Source organism: Protopterus annectens, chromosome 7.part0 (genome assembly GCF_019279795.1).
Source record: "Protopterus annectens isolate FY-2018-M chromosome 7.part0, PAN1.0, whole genome shotgun sequence".
NCBI classification, from domain to species: Eukaryota; Metazoa; Chordata; order Ceratodontiformes; family Protopteridae; genus Protopterus; species Protopterus annectens.
Window position 1 is genome coordinate 847,460,205 of NC_056739.1, and position 21,236 is coordinate 847,481,440.

The following is a 21,236-nucleotide window of genomic DNA, read 5'->3' on the forward strand; positions in this document are numbered from 1 at the left end:
CACACACACACACACACACACACACACACACACACACATACATCTACATGTTTAAATACATTTCCTGTACTGTTGAATGAATGTGCTGGATAATATGTTTGTAAAAACATCAAAGCTATGTATATCTGACATGGCTTAGTGGTAAATCACTTTGTCTATCGTGTGCAGGGTCCTAGGATTGAGCCTTACAAAGGCTGTTTATTTTGTTCCTGGGCAGAACAAGAGCCATTGGATACAGACTGATTAAGGCACATTTAAGCAGTGGTAAGAGGGTTTGTGCGGGTTTGCACAGAGGTAAGCACTGCTAGCTTCCAGTTACAGTTTCTTATACTGATTTAGCTTCTCAATTGCTTAACCTATGTAGGCATTGCTTATTCCCACACAAACAAGCTTAAACCTGCTTACTGCTGCTTAAAAGTGCTTATGTCTGTTTACCTTCGCGCTAATTTCTTTAAAAGAAAAGAAAAAAGAGTTGATAGGAAAGTGGTGAAAAAAAGGCACAAAGAGGGACAGACAGTTGAGAAAATAGCTAGGGATGTGCAGGAAGAGTGTGGGGAAGGTCCATAGCTGCCCATTTCTTCTACAGCAACAACTGTGCATATACACTGAATTTGGAGATAGATTTGGACACTCATACCCCTGAGAGAATGGTGAGGACAACAATAATATGTTGTTAAGCCAATTAGACCAGATTGTATGTGTCCAGTGGACATGTGTGTGAAATGGACAGCTATGTATAGGGCGAGATTTTTTTTTTGGGAACAGACTGCACTTTTTTTTTCAGGTGAGTGTGGTGTGGGATGTTGGGGAGGGATAGTAGGTATATTTGGGGAGGTAGGTTGGGTAGGTTAACAGACAAGACAAACAAGATGCATACAGTGGTGGTATATGACACATGTGGGAGGTAAACACCTTGATGGGGAGGGGTGCTGGGAAATCGAAAGCCCATGAGCCCCTTAGTGGAAATGGTAGGACTGAGGTCCCCACCCATGGGCAGTCACCACTGCCACTTCACAGCCCTGAAGGTAGCTGTTCTGGGGGTTGAGTCAGACAGCCAGGCTGACCCTCTAGTCATGACACACAGCCCTCAAGCTAGTGTAGCAGATCTCCAAACTCCCTGTGGAGCTCGCTACCCATCACACCCCGGACCTGGCAATGGGCAACAGTGTCCAGTCTGCTCCCGCTCCTAGGGGGTGAGCCCCATCCCCTAAGGTGGTTCCACCTGAAGGTGGTGCAGGAGTAGCAGATGAGGGGGCCCCAGGGTGGGCACCAGATGTGCTGGTGCCCGGTGCCATGGCCAGATGAGGTGGGACAGGTGGGTCCGCTGGGACCCACATTCCCGTACATGCTATGGTTTTTATGATTTATCAACATATGTGGATTAGTAATAGTCAACACATTCTAGGATTAGGTATAACAGCATGCATAGATATTCCCATTAACCCAAACACCAGATATGGAACATGGAACAATTGTATAGCAAACAAAACACATGCATATATGAGACCACAGTGGTAATTACAGCAGCATGCAGGTACATTGATGGCACCATGCCACCAATGTGGGAGTATTTCAACATAACACATGCATAGAAACAGATTTAAATAATTATCGAACAATAGGACGTATGTCCCAACATTAGAGTTAAGTCAGCACATACCAATTGAATTGGGTATTTAGTTTATTGTTGCAGATATGGTGTGGGGGAGAAAGATGTCAATTAACAACTAATATATTCCTATAGTTTGCATTACTTTTCTAGTCAGTGTTGTTATCTGTACATTACAAGTATTAGTACACTACCCTATTGCCTTACTTTGGACAGTGGTGTGGCTGTTGACAACTATATACATGAACTGGTTTTACCTGCAATATACACCTCTTGCCTAGTATACCTGTGGAGGAATTGTTTGTTAACACTAACTGACTGTTTCTACACATTCTCCCAGATTCCAGGTTGATGTTATGCACATACCTGTCCATCTCTTTTTGCACAGACTCTGGGCATGTCTTCATCACATGCAGGTGAACCGGGACATATTTCGACTATAGCCCTCTTAAATCTTTAGTGAATTACAACACTCTTATACAGGATTTCCTAGACAGTTATATTATGTAGCACAGTGTGGGTGATAGTGACGAGTGATACCTTATTATTCAGAGCAACTGCAATACTAACAATGACATACAATAACAGAGTACACAGTACCAGTGCAGGATATCAACCTTTTATTTCTAGGCACAGTGTTCATATCTGACAGACCTGTGGGAGCAATGTTTGTTAGCACTACCTGAATGTTGCCACACAAATTTCCAGATTTCACATTAGAATTACACACATGCATCTCACTCTGTTACTGTACACACTATGGTCACAGCTTGACAACATGGGGGTGTAGATAGGACATACTTGGCTTATTACTCTCATAACATTTTGGGGAGTTGCTAGAGTGACAGGTTTGTTCTTATAGATGTCTGACAATCAGTTGCATTTCTTGTTTGCTGCTTAAATGTCTTGGATCATCCCACTAATTTCCCAGGAGGACACGGTGACAGGCAGCAGATATGGGCTGATTTACTGGACATTCTGGACATATGTTTACAATTGTGGGGTATGATTCTGTATGCAGCCTACTACCACTCCCAGGATTCAAACCATGGCTGTGTGTGCTAAAAATACAACAGTTCACAACTCAGTTGAGTGTGCTGTTTGGATTTTGTTGTCTGCCTTTTGACTTTCTGTCTATGTCTCTCTCAGTTGTACTATATGACCTCTTGGGATTACACCAGTCATATACAGACATTCCCACACATTTTATTTATGTTGTGCAGTGTGGGTAACAGTGCTTAATACAACAGTACTATTAAGTGATTACAAATCTACATTACCATATGATACCAGAGTAGACACATGCAGTCCAGCAGTTAGACCTTTATTGACAGGCTCTTATGCTTTTATTTACACACAACCTATATGTGACTCTTTCTGCCATATTATCTGGTGTATGCAGTACATGCCTTAAACAATACAGGTTTTATACAGGCAATTAACTTACTACTACTTTTAGATGTATTTCCTATGACAGTATATGCAAGAGTATTACTAACCTGCCTCACATCACAACCACTCCAAGCGACATCCATGGGCCTCCTGGTTCACAGCCCGGTTACTTGCCACTGTGAAAGACATAAGAGGAATATTTAGTCATACCTATCCATAATATACATGACCTGGAAATTATTAAACAGGTAGTGGACCGATACTTACACATGGCTGGGACCTCCCCTGTCCTCCTAGCCTGTTGGATCCACTGATCCAAGAGATCCCTGTTTCACCACTCCAGGTCGACATAGTGATGACTGACCTGCTCACCAGTTTGGGGTATGCCAGTGGCACTAGTGAGGTCATGGGCGAGACGGTCCCAGGCTTTCGCTTTGTATTGAGAACCCTGGTACTAGCCCTGCAGAACTCTCTGCTCATGGTCTTTAACAAGGAGTCCTGCCATGACTTTGGACTCCTGGATGCCCCAGCACTGTGCCCAAAATTGCACTCCCTCCCCCATTGAAGACATAGTGCCTACAAGGGGAAACTGCAACCAGTTATGTGAAGTATTCCCACCTGTTGGGTTTAAATAGGGCCGGTTTCCCACACTTTGCCATGACTGGACAGTTTTGAAAAAGCTAAGCTATGGGCAAACCTGCTTACCTAAGGTTGGCTTTCCTTAAAGGGGTATATCAATGGGCAGATTGAGTTAGCTGGCCTACATATTGCTTACACCTACTAAGCTAGGCTGTGCAATGCTTAGCGTTGCTTAAAATTTCAGTTGCATTATATTTGCATTTAAGTTGCATTATATTTGCATTGTGGAATTGATTTATTATTCATTACATGTTATATATGTGTTAGGTATCCATGATTCATGTTTACGTACACTGTATGAGGTCCTTGTGTTTATTAGGGGATTTCAACACTTTATTACAATGACACCTCACATCTGGGCTTAATGCAGTACTCCAGTTCACGTATTTATGCTATGTAGTAGGTTATACAACATCAAACTATATATAGATTCCTTTCACATGTTCAGTTTGAATTCCCTATAGTGTGTATATGTTTGGTGATACCTCAATCTTATGTACTGCTGTGCTTGCTTAGTGGTTAACTGCTATGACTATAGTGTGCAGGGTCCTCGGTTCAAGCCTGCAAATGCTGTTTATTTTCTTTCTGGCCAGAACAGTGGCTGATGCATACAGAGTGATTAAGGCACTTTTAAGCCATTGTAAGCAGGTTTGCGTGGGTTTGCGCGAAGGTAAGTAATGCTAACCTCCAGTTAAATATGCTTACAGAGAGCTAGCTTCAATATTGCTTAACCTGTGTGCGAATTATTTACCCCCACACAAATGGGATTAAACTAGCTTACCACTGCTTACATATGCTTACTCCCACTTACTACTGCTTACATATGCTTACTCCCGCTTACTACTGCTTAGCAGTGCTTACACTTGCTTACTAGTGCTTATTCTCGCTTACCACGGCACTAATTTAGACAGTAATGTCTACTAGTTCTTGGGAAGGTGATGGATTTGGAAACTGTATGGAGTTATCATTCATTACACATTTTACCTTCCATTTGTATCCCTGATTCCTGTGTACATATACTGTGTGGTGCACTTGTGATTATCTGTGGACTTTGCAACATTATGACAATGACACCTCACATCTGCATTTAATGCAGTACTCCAGTTCACAAATATATGTTATAAATATATAAATACACAAACTGTTATACCAAGTTGAACCAATGATACAAGAAGGCACAGGTATCCAAAACTAGCTCCAGGAGTCAAATCTAATAGACTTCAAGTTCCTTAACGCAAGTTTTTATTAATATAAAATAGATCCACAGCATTTTCGCTACTGTGAACTTCAGTAGCTTCTTCAGAGAATCAAAACAGTGTGGCGCCAAAATTCAAAATTTAAATACAATGGTATCACAGCTAAAAGAACGTCACTTCCACATACTCAGATAATGCAAGTAATTAACAATATTTAAAGACAAAGAATTGAGAAATATGATGCTTGTCAACTTTAAAATTACTAATAAAAGCAATAAAATTATTAGTGTTTACTTCATTTTCTATTTCCATAGTTTTACTCAGCTGAACATTGAGCTGTTAGTGTCAGGTTACATAAAATTATGTTGCATGTATAAACCAATGAAGCAGCTTTTCGAGAAAAACTTAACAAAATGGTTTTGTACTGAAATTGCTGAATGTCTTTAGAGCTAAGAGTATACCAAAATCACCAGTCATGGTCCCATATATTACAAATATAAAATGTGTAGAAGTATATTAAGTTAACTTGTCCGACCATTAACATATAGGCTAATGTAATATGATAACTAACATGAATATGCTAATATATAGTAGTTATGAAAATTATTTAAATAACTATAGTAACTGTAGGTGGGGGAGATACAATTATCTCAAATACCTTTTAAGTTTCAGGAAGCACGAGATGTTGCAGTTTTCATTTAAACCAGGATAGTGGAAAGCCTCCAATTTTATCTGCCATTCAAGTTCTCTGGTTTCTAGGAGTATTGCTGTTGGACCACCTCTATTATTGTGTGGAATATGATCAATGGCGATAAAATGAAAATTGTGCCCTACATTTTGGCTAGTATGCTTAGCTAAAGCGTTGTCAGTTTTACTTTTCTTAATGGCGTACATATGTTGGTAAATTCTTTCTTTAAATTTCCGGTCTGTTTTACCAACATAGTACGCCGGACAACTGTCACAGGTAGCTAAATAAACTATGGACTTAGTCTCACAGTTGATTTTATGATGAATGCTGTATTTCTTTCCCTTTATCTGGAAAGAGTTTCCTGTCCTTAAACAGCTACACCAATTACAGTGACCACACATAAAAGTACCTTTTTGTTTAGAGAACAAGTCATTGTTTTTATGTTTCACTAAGAGTGTTTTTAAATTATTCCCTCTCCTGTAAACTATCAAAGGGTTACTACCTAATTTCTCTAGTAGTAAGTTGTTACTAGTAATAAAATACCAGTTCTTGTGGATAATAGAGCAAATCTGATTAGAATCTGTGCTGTACATTGTAATGAAGCCAGTGAGAAACATTTGAGTTTCATTAGTAATTTACGGCAGAGGAGTATTGGTGACCATGTTCAGAACCTCTGGTAGGATAGTAATTCCGTCAGTAGAGGCCTCAGGCTTGTTGTCTAAAAGGGGTTTGTAAAATCCCCCTAACCTCTTATTTTTAACTTCCTGTGTTAGTTCATCAATTAATGCCTCAGGGTAGTCACGGCTAATGAACATCTCAGCCAAAAGTTGGCATTCTGCGTCAAAATTAGCTTCAGTACTGCACATCTTAGCCGCTCTTATAAGTTGTCCTTTGACTATTGATCTTTTTTGCTTAAATGGATGTTGACTGGAGAAATGAAGAAAAGAATTACAATAGGTTGGCTTCCTATAGATAGAGGATGTTAGGAAGCCATTCACCATGTCTTTTTCCAATTTGACGTCTAAGTAATCTATAGATGATGTAGAAAAATGGTTTGTAAACTTAAAAAAATGGGTAGTATTGTTCATGTATTCTACCAGACCTGCAGCTTCCTCTGCTGTGCCTTTGAACAGGATAAAGATATCATCAAGATATCTGGTGTAATAGGCCAACTGATGTTTGAAATCTGGGTTATTTAAGATGAATTATCTCTCCCAGTGTGCTACAAATGCATTAGCAACACTAGTACCACAAGGTGACCCCATAGCAATACCTTGTGTTTGTAAATAGTATTGCTTCTCAAAGATGAAAAAATTAGATGTTAAGATGATCTCCAAAAGTTCAGAGACCGTGTCAATCTCATCTTTGGGGGCACCTAGATTGGTCATGATACTAGCTATCCATTCTGTGGCCTCTAAGTGTGGAATAGAAGTATAGAGGTCCACAACATCTATAGTGAGGAAGTTGCAGGAGTGGTCTAGAGTAAGCCTGTTGATATCCGCAAGAAAGGACCAAGAGTCTTTGCAAATACCAGAGACACATTTAAGGTGCTTGGATAGGATGTTGTCAACCAAGCGTGCACAAGGGTGGGTCATAGATGATCTGCCATCTACTAAGGCTCTCATAGGTGGATTGTATAAGTCTTTATGGATTTTAGGAATTCCAAAAATAATGGGAGCCTTAGGAAATGTGATGTCTATAAAGTAGTAAGTGTCAAGGTCTATCTTACCCGAGAGGAAAAGGTCTCTAAAATATCCTCTATTTCTAGAATAAGCTTTGTTCATCTCATTTAAAGAAGAAGGTTTATAGGCCGGGCTATCCAAGATTTGCAACATCTTTTCTTTATAGTCTTTTCTTTATAGTCTATGTTGTCAAAAATGACGAGCCCACCCCCCGGGTCCTCGGTTCAAGCCTGCAAATGCTGTTTATTTTCTTTCTGGCCAGAACAGCGGCTGATGCATACAGAATGATTAAGGCACTTTTAAGCCATCGTAAGCAGGTTTGTGTGGGTTTGCGTGAAGGTAAGTAATGCTAACCTCCAGTTAAATATGCTTACAGAGAGCTAGCTTCAATATTGCTTAACCTGTGTGTGAATTATTTACCCCCACACAAATGGGATTAAACTAGCTTACTACTGCTTACATATGCTTACTCCCACTTACTACTGCTTACATATGCTTACTCCCACTTACTACTGCTTAGCAGTGCTTACACTTGCTTACTAGTGCTTATTCTCGCTTACCACGGCACTAATTTAGACAGTAATGTCTACTAGTTCTTGGGAAGGTGATGGATTTGGAAACTGTATGGAGTTATCATTCATTACACATTTTACCTTCCATTTGTATCCCTGATTCCTGTGTACATATACTGTGTGGTGCACTTGTGATTATCTGTGGACTTTGCAACATTATGACAATGACACCTCACATCTGCATTTAATGCAGTACTCCAGTTCACAAATATATGTTATAAATATGTAAATGGTGTAAATATATGTTATCATAGGTCATGTCACAAAATAAATTGATCATAGGTTGATACTAGGCTATCGGCCCTAGGACCTATACAAGACTAGCCATAACAATCCCCTGGCTGTTTCTTTGTATCATACAGTGATATGACATGGAAAATGGATTGCACTGAAGTGGGACTCGAACCAGGAATGACTGCTCATAAGACAAATGCTCTGCCCACTACACTATTGCTGTACTGCTTCATTTGCATATATCTTGCTTTTTATCCTCTTGTGCCATTTAAGCTGCATTAACCGTAGCCAAGCGATGGGCAAACCTGCACACCTATGGTTAAATTTAATCTGTTTCATAAAAAAAATTCTTTATATTTTATGTTTTCACTATTGCTCTTGTAAATGTGGGGGAATGTTGCTGGGGGTATGCGTATACCTACAAAATGGATCAACAATTAAATATTCAGGGAATGCAACTGGTTTAAATATCTATAAAAAAGTAGACTTGGAATTCTTGATTATTGCAAGGGTTCAGGCATCTTGGATTTTACTGATAAAAACTCATCTGTTCAATGATATATTTATGACTCAGTTTGTACAAATATGAAACACTCCTTTTAGGTCTGAAGTCAAACCAACAGTATAGATAGACACCTACGAGTGGTCTTGCTCATTCTTTTATTGATACTCTGCTGTTTTCATTGCAGGGGCATGTATATTCTGAGAGCTCTCCTCTCAGACATGCCCCCTGCACTCATACACACTTCATGTACATTTAGGAGCTCAGGCAGCATGCCTTCATTAATATGCATGGCGCGCTGCCGTCTTGCTCCTAAACGGCCGCTTCCGTGCAGGACTAAGGATAGTGAATCCGGGGGATAGTAAGTATAAATATTTAAATATATATATATATATATATATATATATATATATATATATATATATATATATATTTTTTTTTTTTTCAATCAACTCAACTGAATTAAAATACTCTATTATTTGTTCACTAGCTTTTCTCTGTGATATAGTTTACCTATGATATGGTGTTTATATAGTAATTTGCAAATCATATGTTTTGCAATTATGCTGTTCTGTAATATTAGTCTGTCTTAACTGTGGAGCCTTCCCTCCAGATCTGTACTTTATACTGTACAATATTTGTTTTTGATGTGTATAAATGTGGAGCTTGTCTCCCTGGGCCTCAACTGAAAATGGGTTTCTTTTTGCCCAGTAAACTTTCCCAGTCACCAAATGCCAATAAATAAATAATAATAATAATAATAAATATTTAGCATAGCCCCCAACCTATTTTAAATATTTTGAACTATATACATGGATACTTGCAATTCCAATAGGTTACTCTTTTCTGAACATAATATATATCCAAACTATGTGAGAAGCTAAGCCCCCTACACCATTTAATGTGGGGGCAGTGCTCCCACACCCCTCTTACTATATATACTAACTCCAGAGCTGCACTATAGTGGTGAAAAGGCCATACATAACTTTCAGTGAAATGTGTTTCAGTGATTTGTGTTTTCAGTGAATTGAGCTTTCAATGAATTCTGCACAGTCAAATGTGCTTTCAGTGAATAGTCTTAGACCCATATATATATATATATATATATATATATATATATATATACATATATATATATATATATATATATATATATATATATACACACACACACACACACACACACACACACACACACACACACACACACACACACACACACACACATACCCCAGGATTCAGCAATCTCTGCACTGTTAGCAGAAATAGTGCAGGAGCTACTGGAGGCAATATGGCTGCCGAGAGATCCAGGAACAAGCTCCCTGGATGTGCATGAGCGCTCCTGCACAGACACAGCTCCTGTATGCAAATTACCCCATTTGCAGGTGAAAACCATGCAAATTAGGTGAATTTGTGGTCCAGGAAGCTGGCAGCCAGCCGTGCAGGACTAGTGTATTCTGCAGAAATGTAATCAGTTAGTAACCGAGTACATTTCTGCAAACTACAAAACGGAGCCATGACAGCTCCAAATAAAGGGTATATATAATGTGGAAAGCATGTCAATGGCCAAATATATGGCCATTGGCATGGAAAACAGTTGAAAAAAAAAAACTTTAATTTTTTTTAGCCGATTTCGGCTGTTTAAGTATAGGGCAGTAGCGCGCAAATGGGATCGGGCCGAAAATAAAAACCACAATTTTGCCATTATACTCAATGGCAGGCAGAAGACAACATGGCCAGTGGATAGTTGTTGCTAAGGGGGAAGGCTCAGTGTCAGACATGTAACTAGGCATTAACAGGCAATCCTATGCAAATGAAGGGAATGATACTGAATCCCAAATCCCCCCTCTTGGCTAGCCTGCACCCAACCGTGTAGGTGCAGGAAGACCATGGTGCAAGTCTAAGAGCTAGCTGACATCATAGAGAAGTGTGTCAGGCATACTGTAAGCTTATTGGAGCCCTGTGGCTCTGGTATGCCCTTAGCTTAGCAGAGCTAAGCAAGGGGGTGTGTCTGAAGCTGTGAAGCACTCTTTACATTGCCTAAGCAGGTGTGCACACTGCACACCATGTTTTAAAGGAAAAAAAAGTAAACCAAGAAATAGCAGCTCCATGCACATCTGAGCACTGTGTTTGCGCGGTGCTCCCCTTGGCTTAAACAGGAAGGCAATGGGAAGGGAAAACAGCAGTATGAAGGTAATCAAGGAGAACTAGCATAGCTTACAGGTGAAATGTATCAGAATCAGCCAATTACACAGGCAGCAGCCAAGCCCAGCACACCACTGTAAACTATGCAAATACCTTTCCCTTTTTTTTTCCCACAAACTCTACACCATCATTATACACAAGTGGGGAAATTTTACCAAACAAAAGGAACAAAATGATAGGGGATGCAGCAGCTATCATAAATCAACATGTGGAAGTGGCTGAGGGTTGTGAGGATGAGAATGCTGATGACCAACCCACAGTGAGAAGAAGAAGAAGAGTGTACAGACTCAGGGTAACCTACCAGGGGCTACATGAGCTGGAGATAGTGGAGCGCTATAGGGTGGACATGGACCTCCTACAGCAAATTGTTGAGCTATGCTGGCCACACCTGAAACACAAAACCAACAGAGGGGAACCCATCCCAGTGGATACCAAGGTATGTGTAGGCCTAAGAATATTAGCCACAAGCGCCTTCCAAAGGCCAACTGGGGATATCATGTGGATCTCACAGGCATCAGCATCTGGGGTACTCCACCAGTTCCTGGATGCCATGTCAGCACATGCCGTTGAGCACTTATAGTTCCACAACAGCCATGAGGCGTTGACCAGCAATATGCATCACTTCCACCAAATAGCAGAATACTCTGAGGAAGTGGGTGCTATACACTGCATGCACATATGCATCAAAGCACCACCCGGTGAGCGAGGTATGGTCTACATCAACCACAAGGGCTTCCCCTCCATAAAATTCCAGGTCATATGCGATACCCAGGGCATTATAATGAATGTGTGTGCTGGCTGCCCTGGAAGCTATCACGACTCTCACATCTGGCATACGACACAGCTGTACCAGAGATTTTTCAATGGGGACATCCCTTGCTGCCATCTACTGTGGGATGCTGGTTATGCACTAGAGCCGTGGCTGATGACACCCATCAGAAATGCACATACACCCGAACAAGAACTCCATAATGAGGTGAACGCACAGACCAGAATCATAATAGAGCATGTGTTTGGGATGCTCAACTCATGGTTCCGGTGCCTGGACACATCCGGTGGAGCATTGCAGTACTCACCAGCTACATGTACCCAAATTGTCATTGTATGTGCCATGCTACACGATATGATCCTGTGGTAACAGCTGCAGTAGGAGCAGCACGGGGAAGGGCCACACAGCTCCCCACCATTGCCAAGGCCTGTACAGGCACAGAGTGACTCGGAAGAGGAACAACCTGAGCAGAAGGAGGTGTGCCCAGTATGCCCAGGCCATGGCAAAGAGACAATGCATAGCACATACACTGACACGGTATGAACCCAGGGAATGACACCTATCTCTGACTCGCACATACATTAAAAGAGATGCCAAACATGACACTACCTATGCTTAACCATATATAGGGAGTGTACTATGTGCATCCAACATAGTCAGCTCTCCAGCACCATCCTCAATACTGGCACAGCCACAAGGTAATTCACTCTCCCAATCAATTGCCGAATGGAGTAGTATGTGTTGTTACTTGCATCTATGTTATGAATGTGAGCATGCAAGGGAATTGGGTGGCTGAATGGGATGCCAGCAGATAGTAGACACCTATAGTGGCAGCATGTGATCTTTAACAAATACTGGTGTCACCACAGTAGCCAGTACTAGACAAGGTGACAAAACTCACTGCAGGAAATGTGGTGGGCCACATTTGTGTCCATAGGATACACGTATGCCAGTCAGGGAGGCTCACATACCCAACAACAGTCTCAGCCAGCAGGACAGGTGTAGACAAACACAAAGAAAGGCTGTGCTAAGGCCTCTGATTGATGGCTATGGAGAGTATCCCCCCTCTAGACCTACACAGGCAGACTACAACAGGTCAGGCAGTGGGATGTTAGATCTGAAGGGTAAGCAGTCTGATGCTGAAATGTAGGTCAATCAAACCTAAGACCTGTAGTATACTGATATGCCTCTAGTCAGCATGATAGGTCAGAATACAGAATGAAATGGAGTACCTGAAATACCAGTACAGTCATAGCAAATGTGTACAAGTGTCAGGAGAGCCCCCCAATCCTATGTAGAAATGTAGTAACATGTATGTGTGTAGGTATAATAACAGTGGAGCACAGATTACCTGAGCCGGCCAAAGTAGCAGGATAGATTGTAGCATGTGTATAATATGCAGTGCTGTGTGTGTTAGGTCGGTGTGTGTTGTATATTGTGTGAGAGTGGTCAGTATGTAGGCATGGTGAGGTTTGCCCTGGTGGCCATTGGCCAGTACTGCTGATGACCGGGCCAAGTTTTCACAACTCCAGTGCCAAAAACAATGCATTCCAGCAAAACACATTCCAGCAGTAAGCCATAGTAAATGTTTGGAAGTAATATCTGTCACCATCTGAAAGATGGACATGGCATGAATTTGGCCCAGGCATACAAACAGTACACAGGGGGAAGTACCCCAGACAGACAGTGTATAATATGTTACTGTCAAATGGACACACCATTGGAATTGTACATTCAGGTTAACAGCACATTAGTTGGGTTTGTAATAGAGAATACCAATGTCATCTGGCCAAAAATTGGCAGACCAAAAAGTTCACAGGTATGAAGTATCAAAAAACAGCTAATGTCCCTGCACAAGCCATGTGTATCTGTGAGTCAGATGCAAGTAGTGTCCATAGCACACATGCACCCAGCTCACCCCACCATCACCCACAGGTACCTCTCTGGTCTTATCCCTGCTGTTGGGAATGAGTACAATATGACGCCCACCTCTGTATGGCAATAGCCAAAGAATGCAGCATGCAAAACAGGTGTCCCATGCATGTGTGTCCCTAGCTGTAGGCAGCACCCTGCCAGAATCCACAACACTGGATCAATAATGACAGAAAGTATTGGCATTAACACCTTGCACACCTACTCTGTCACCCCAGGGGAATATAGTGTCTTACAGTCTGGGACGGCAGGCGTGACACAATGCAATGGCCTGCTACAGCTGGCCTGCATCACTACCAAATGGCCTACAATCCTCTGCCAAAGGCCTGTGTCTCACCCGTACTGCCAATGTGTGTTATGTCATGGACCCCCAAATAACAACATAACACAGTCCACAGAAGCCTACTGCAAGGCCATGTGGACAAATCCCAGTAACATGTCCACCATATCCTACTGCATGAACTGTGGACCAACACTGAACTATTGCTGGGATGAGGTGACAACTATAGGGAACTTATCAGATAATGCTTGCATAATGTTTGGAAGAGGATAGAATAATAGAGGGGAAGTAGGGGCATGGAGTGTGTGAAGTCCAAAACTCAGCCATGTGTGCATACTATCCCTGCCTGCAAACACAGGAATGGGTGGCTATAAACTTGCTCGCAAACCACAATGTGAAGGGGTAATGTCCTGAATTATGACCCCTGTCTGTGGGTAACCTGTGTGAATCTGTACAACTGTGAGGTATGGCCAAAGCAGGATATGGCCATACTGTCACGTTGATGGATGTACAAGTATAGGATCCTCAGCCACCACTGTGCCAAGGTGCTGAAACATTTACACAGACCCAGCAGCAAGTGTCAACAGCTTCCCCTCCAGAATGGCATGATTGTGCAAGAATATGTAGGCTGCAGACCAGAATATTGGACACAGCTGCATCCACCCTGTGTTCCCCAGGACATTACTGCAAACAAATATGATACCTGACAGTACTTGATGACATAAAACATCACAGTGTAAAACAGTGCATATGTCTGAATATCTCTGCTAACACCAAGACCATGTAGCAAAAGCAGCACAGACACAATTAGCTACAGTAACCTACTACCCTTTGTCCATTTTGACTCCATATTGTCAACCAATCTACATATATCCCGCAGAAAGAGGTTGCTAGCTGTAGGTGTAGAACACAAAAGCCTGCACAGAAGTACAACCTACCTGGAATGGATTCATACATTCAATACAGAAAGTCATACTGGGCATGCTCCAGCACTTAGAAAAAACAAAGCCCATGTCTGACAACAAAATACTGAAAGGTCATACTGGGCATGCTCAGAAATGAAGCCCATGTCTGGCAACAACAGTGGACTATACATATCTGACAGTCACAGATGTTTGTGCACACACTCCTCAGTACACACCAATCATGCTTTATACACACATTGGATAGGAATACACACATATAGCCAAGGACAACACACTATAATAGGCCAAAATTACACATACATAGATGTGTGGAAGAGAGTGACAGACAGTGACAAAGAGCCTCCCATCATGAGGCCTGACCCACCCAGCACACATCCAATTGGATAAAACCATATGATGTGCAAATGTTAATCACTGTAGACATTTGCCTCTGGTATCCTCAGGACTATAGTGTCTGTGGTGCTTGTGCTAACTGTGTAACATGACCATACAAGTCAGTAGTCATCTAGCAGTTCTATACATGTACCTGTGGAATATAAACCTGTGTGTGCCTGAGTGTTGTGTGTCTGCTACCAAATGAATGGGTTATGGCCCATGCACACACACTGCACTCCCCATTGCCCCACTATGGCAACCCTGCTGATGTCATTACCTTGAAATATACCTTTGGGGAAGAAGTAACCCTATAGGCTCCATGGCGCATGCTATAACTTCATAATGCTATAGTGTGATGTACTAGTAAGGCAGGAGTTTTAATCCCAGACATGGCAACTGTGTGTGTGTGTTTGTGTAGGAATCAATGATTTTGAGGCCATTCACACTCACTACAATTTCAATGCCCTACTTTGGCAAGTCTGCTGATGTCATTCACTTTGAAATACACCTTTGGGGAAGGAATAGCCCAGTAATCTCCATGGTGTGTCCTATAAATGCATAATGCTCTAATATGATGTACTAGTCAGGTAGGAGTTCTATTCCCAGACTTGGAAACTGTAGAACTTTGTGAGTGTGTTTATCTGTGTAGGGATCGATGCTTTTGAGGCCATTCACAGTTAGTGCAACTTCCATTGCCCTACTTTGGTAAGCCCGCTGATGTCATTTACTTTGAAATACACCTTTGGGGAAGGACTAGCCCAGTAATCTCTGTGGTGTGTCCTATAACTACATAATACTGTAGTGTGATATACCTATTTAGGTAAGAGTTCTATTCCCAAACATGGCAACTGTGAAACTCTGTGTGTGCGTAGATTGTGGCCATTCAGTCACTAGGCACACCTAAAAATGGAGAACATTGCTATCGGTGCAGTAACAGAGACCTGATCCAAGGCTCCAGAGAGCACCCCTGGAATACCAGGTACAGCTCTCACCACACATGTTGGCCACCAAACCAGGACCGAAACAATAAAGGTGGAGGAGTGTCCATATTCACCAAAGATATTTACACCACCAGGCTACTTGCCCAACATAATGTGTCTGAAATACCCCCGCTGCAACTAACACTAGGTCACACTGCAAACCAAATTGTGTAGCTTGCTAGAGATTCCCCACCATGCCCCAAGATTCCCACTACAGCTTTTGAAACATACTGGGAAATATTATGATACAAACAAACACCCTAATACTGGATGACTTACACTACCCTGCCATTACCTGGGAAAATACTTATGTACCAACACGTGTGCCCAACAGTTCTTGTAGTCATAATTCCCAATGCCATGGATCAAGTAACCCATAGTCCAACCAGGGGCTCAAATATTCTAGACCTGGTCATTACAATCTCTGCTTAACACTGAGGCAATCTCTGCTTAACATACAAGGCCATGTCAAACCCAGAGCTGTTGGACATGCTACACTTAAAGAAATCCCAATCCCTCAGAGCCACATGCTCCAGGGATCTAAACATTGTCATCACAATAAACAAAACATGCTAGAGGGATAGGTTCCTGACCCAGAGACTCCCCAGACTCTGGAATAGACTGCCCATACATGTCAAGCAGAGCACCTCTTTGGCCCTCTTCAAAACGAACCTTGATGATTGGATGGGGGAAAGGAAATTCACCCCGGGGATCATGTCAGTCGTCCTCCTAGACAGGGGTCCAGGGAAGTAAATAGTGTGGGAAGAAATAGCCAGGGAATTGTTATAGCTAGGCTTGTATAGGGCCTAGGGCCGACAGCCTAGTACCAACTTATGAACCTATGAACCTATGGGAAATCAAAACTCCCCACCTATGGTCACCCCATCAGTGGTCAGATCTGCCCATGAGCTAATTACCATTAACATCCACATCCCTCCCCCATATGCCAGTAAGGAATCCTCCATAACACACATCTCCAAAGCCAATGTCAAGCTACACATGTCAGACTTGACTAATGTCATGACACCCATGCAGATGGGAACTGAAAGGGTGACTGCTGAATCCTACATGAAGGCACTGTATGAGCACATCCACTTGTGCATGAATCATGCTCTCCAATATAGAACCAAGAGGCTCTACACCAAGAAAAGGAAGCCAATGTGGTGGCCCCCTGCCATAAACATACTGCACAACAAAAGGAAGAAACTGTTGCAGAAATTGGGGAATTTCCAGGATGCAATATAACCCCTTACCAGCCACAGTAAGAAGCTGAGATCCCTCATAACATCCACCAAAGCTAGTTATGAACATAATATAGCCAAATATGCCAAAGACAACTTCAAGCCGTTCCATAGCTAAATGGCAATGCTCAGATCTGCTCTGAGCTACAGCAGGATGGTATTAAATATACTTCTCCCAAGGATATTACCAATATTCTGGCAGATAGATTCAGTGCCAACAGCACCCCCCCTCCCATCCCTGAAAGGGCCCATCTCAACACTGAAAGATTGCCAGATTCTGGTAATAATGGCCACATAGGTAAAAACCACACTTTCCAGACCTACGACAACAGCAGCCATAGGACCAGTCAACATCCCGGCCTGTGTACTACATGAACTACAAAATGAATGTACACCTCACCTACGTGCCATGTTTAATCATAGCCACACCTCAGGCTTCGTGCCCGCTGTGTGGCGCACAGCTACAGTTATCCCAATCCACAAGGGAAGATCCTCCTTGGATCCTGGGAACTACAGCCCCAGCAGTATGATGTGCATAATCTGTAAGGCCATGGAATGCATTATCATGGAAATTAAAACAAAGACATTGGCAACCTGCAAACACTGGACCCCAATCAGGTTTGGTTTGTGAAGGGTCGATCATGTCACCTCAACCTGACTAACAGTAAATCAGTCTCCAGAGATGTGGACGAGGGTAAGGTGATTCACACAGCCTATCTGGATCTTGCCAAGGCCTTCGACACCATCCTCCAGTCTGGAATTATATATAAATATCAAGCTGGCCATTAATCCCTATGTCACCCGATGGGCTGCCATCTACTGTACTGACAGAACCCACACTGTAAATGTAGGTGACACCAACACCAGCCCCAGACAAGTGACAGTTGGAGTACCTTAACGTTCAGTCCTGGCACTGCCCTTGTTTGGCATCTACTGCTCTGAAGTACAGTCCAGCAGCAAGGGACTTTGGCAAACAAAGGTCACAGATGACTGCACATTGGGAGCCAATATTGAATCCCCACATGATGTGGATATTCTACAGAAGGGCCTTACAGAAAGACATGCTTGGTGCCTGAGCCATGGCCTCAACATCATTGCCAAGAAATGTTTAGTTATCCCCTTTGGGAAGGTACATGTACCTGTGACGTACCACATAGGTGGCAGTATACTAAATACCTAAAGTGTGATAAGAAACCTAGGGACACAGGTGGACAGTGGTCTCACCTTTGATAACCACATTGCCACAACAGTCAGGAAATCCACCTATGTGGCACACCTCATCACTAAGGGCTTTACATCCAGGAAAAAGGAGGCCATTGTCCCACTGTAGTCATCTCTCAGTATACCGAGTACAGACTACATCGGCTCATTACGTATATACTTCACAAGACATCTGCAACAACTAGAAAGGCTGCAGACATACCTCACTAACAGAATCATGGGCCTAAACCTGATGCCCTATGCTGACCGTCTGAAAATCATCCAGCTATACTCTGTCACATATCATGTTCTCAGAGGCAATCTCTGCTTAATATACCATGCCATGTCAAACCCATAGCTGTTGGACATGCTACACTTAAAGAATTCAAAACCCTCACAGCCACATGCTCCAGGGATACAAATCTTGTCATCACAATGAACAATACATGCTGGAGGGATGTGTTCCTGACCCAGAGACTCCCCAGACTCTGGAATAGACTGCCCATACATGTCAAGCAGAGTGCTTCTTCTGCCCTCTTCAAAAGGAACCTGGACGATTGGATGGGAGATAGGAAATTGACCCCGGGGAACATGTCAGTTAAATATTGTGGGAAAATATAGACAGGGAATTGTCATGGCTAGGCATATATAGGCCCTAGGGCCGATAGCCTAGTACCAACCTAAAAACCTATGACCTACACTTTCCATTGCCCAACCTTGGCAAAGCTGTGGATGTCATTCACTTTCGAAATGCACCTTTGGGGAAGGGCTAGCTCAGTATGCTCCGTGGCATGTGCTAAAACTGCGTAATGTGTAAAAGTTTGTGTGTGTGTGTGTGTTTGTTTGTCTGTGTAGGGATCAGTGCTTTTGAGGCCATACACAGTCACTACAACTTCCATTGCCCTACTTTGGCAAGCCTGCTGATGTCATTCACTTTGAAATAGACTTTTGGGAAAGGACTACCCTAGTACTCTCTGTGGTGAATTCTATAACTGCATACTGCTGTAGTGTGCTGTACTAGTTAGGTAGGAGTTCTAATCCCAGATATGGCAAGTGAAAATGTTTGTGTGTGTGTTTGATTGTCTGTGTAGTGATCAATGCTTTTGAGGCCATTCACAGTCATTATAACTTCCATTGCCCTACTTTGGCAAGCCTGCTGATGTCATTCACTTTGAAATACACCTTTGGGGAAGGTATGTGCTATAATTGTGTAATGCTGTAGTGTGATAAACTAGTTGGGTAGGAGTTCTAATCTCAGACATGGCAATGGGGAGACTTGGTGTGTGTGAGTTTCTCATATATATCCTGTGTGGAGGTAGCTGTGAGTGTGCAACAACAGGACTCATTGTGGAGTGGGATTTGCAAATTTCTTATATGGTGGGCCTATTATATGTCACAATGTCCACCTTACAATGATAACAGACCTATTATATGTCACAATGTCCACATTACAAGGATAACAGATGTCAAACAGCAGAGAGGCTGGGGTAGACAATCCATACCCCTACATATGACATCATGGCTTAGGGAGCAATATAGGTAAATCACAAACCAAACCAACACCAAAACCAGTAATGCATCTTTATTGCGATCTGGTACCTCGGCCTTTCGCCTTCATAGGATCACAAATACAAAGTGCAACCAACTGTTTTTATACAGAAAAAATTAAGTTGATCAGCACTAATTATTCAATTAACTTCATTAATTAATTCATTAATCATATTTTAAAGTGATTACACAGTATTTTTCTTATATATAAAATATATCAAAACTAAAATACCTTCAAGTCAAATGTGCTTATGCTATAAGGTCACACATACTATAAATCAAATATATGAATCAAATGTATTTCCCCACTGCATAAATACCTTCAAATCACTTATACTTTTGCTTTGAAGTAACAAATGCTGCAGATTACATATATTTTTTTCACACATTACATAAATTCTCCTACTTCATACTCAAGTGCACATAATTATTAATATAAAATATACAAATTAATTATATCAAAAGATAATAATAAATTATGATCTGAACATGGAATTCATACTAATATAAACAATGACATTATCTCATAATACTATATAATACATAAATTTTAGATTTTATTCTTTAAGTACTTAATTCTAAATTCAATCCATAAGGTTTTAGTGTATTAAATTTCAAAATCATCCTTGTCTCCAATTCAAGTAATTTTTGAATAAAAACTCCCCCACCTTCACAACTAAATGGTTTACCCAAAACACAAAACTTCAAACTGCCAGGGTCACCATTGTGATTTTCCAAAAAATGCTTGGCCACAGGACTAAGTTCATTTTTGTTTCTAATATCTTTTAAATGTTCCAAGATACGAATACGAATCATTCTTTTAGTTTGTCCTATGCACCAAGTATTATTGCAAGAGCAACCTAGAATGTATACCACTCCCACTGATTTACAATTAAATCGATATCTCGCTGAGAAGGGCACACCATTAATGTTGGTTATATTACTGATTCTTCCACAAACACTACAATGACCACATGCATAGGTGCCTACTATAGTATTCCCCCTTTCCTCTTCACCTTTATTAAAAAAGTTATGATTTAATAACTCCTTCAAATTTTTCCCTCTCTTGTAAGAAAAAAATATTTGTTTGGGAAACATGAAATCTATATTCTCATCCTCATATATTAAATACCAATACTTTCTCACAATATTAATTAATTCTTTTGATAAAGGAGAATATTTAGTGACAAAAAATAATTTAAACTCATTGGCCTGAGCTTCACCATTATTTCTTTCTCTCACTAAAGAATTTTTTCTTCCTCTTGC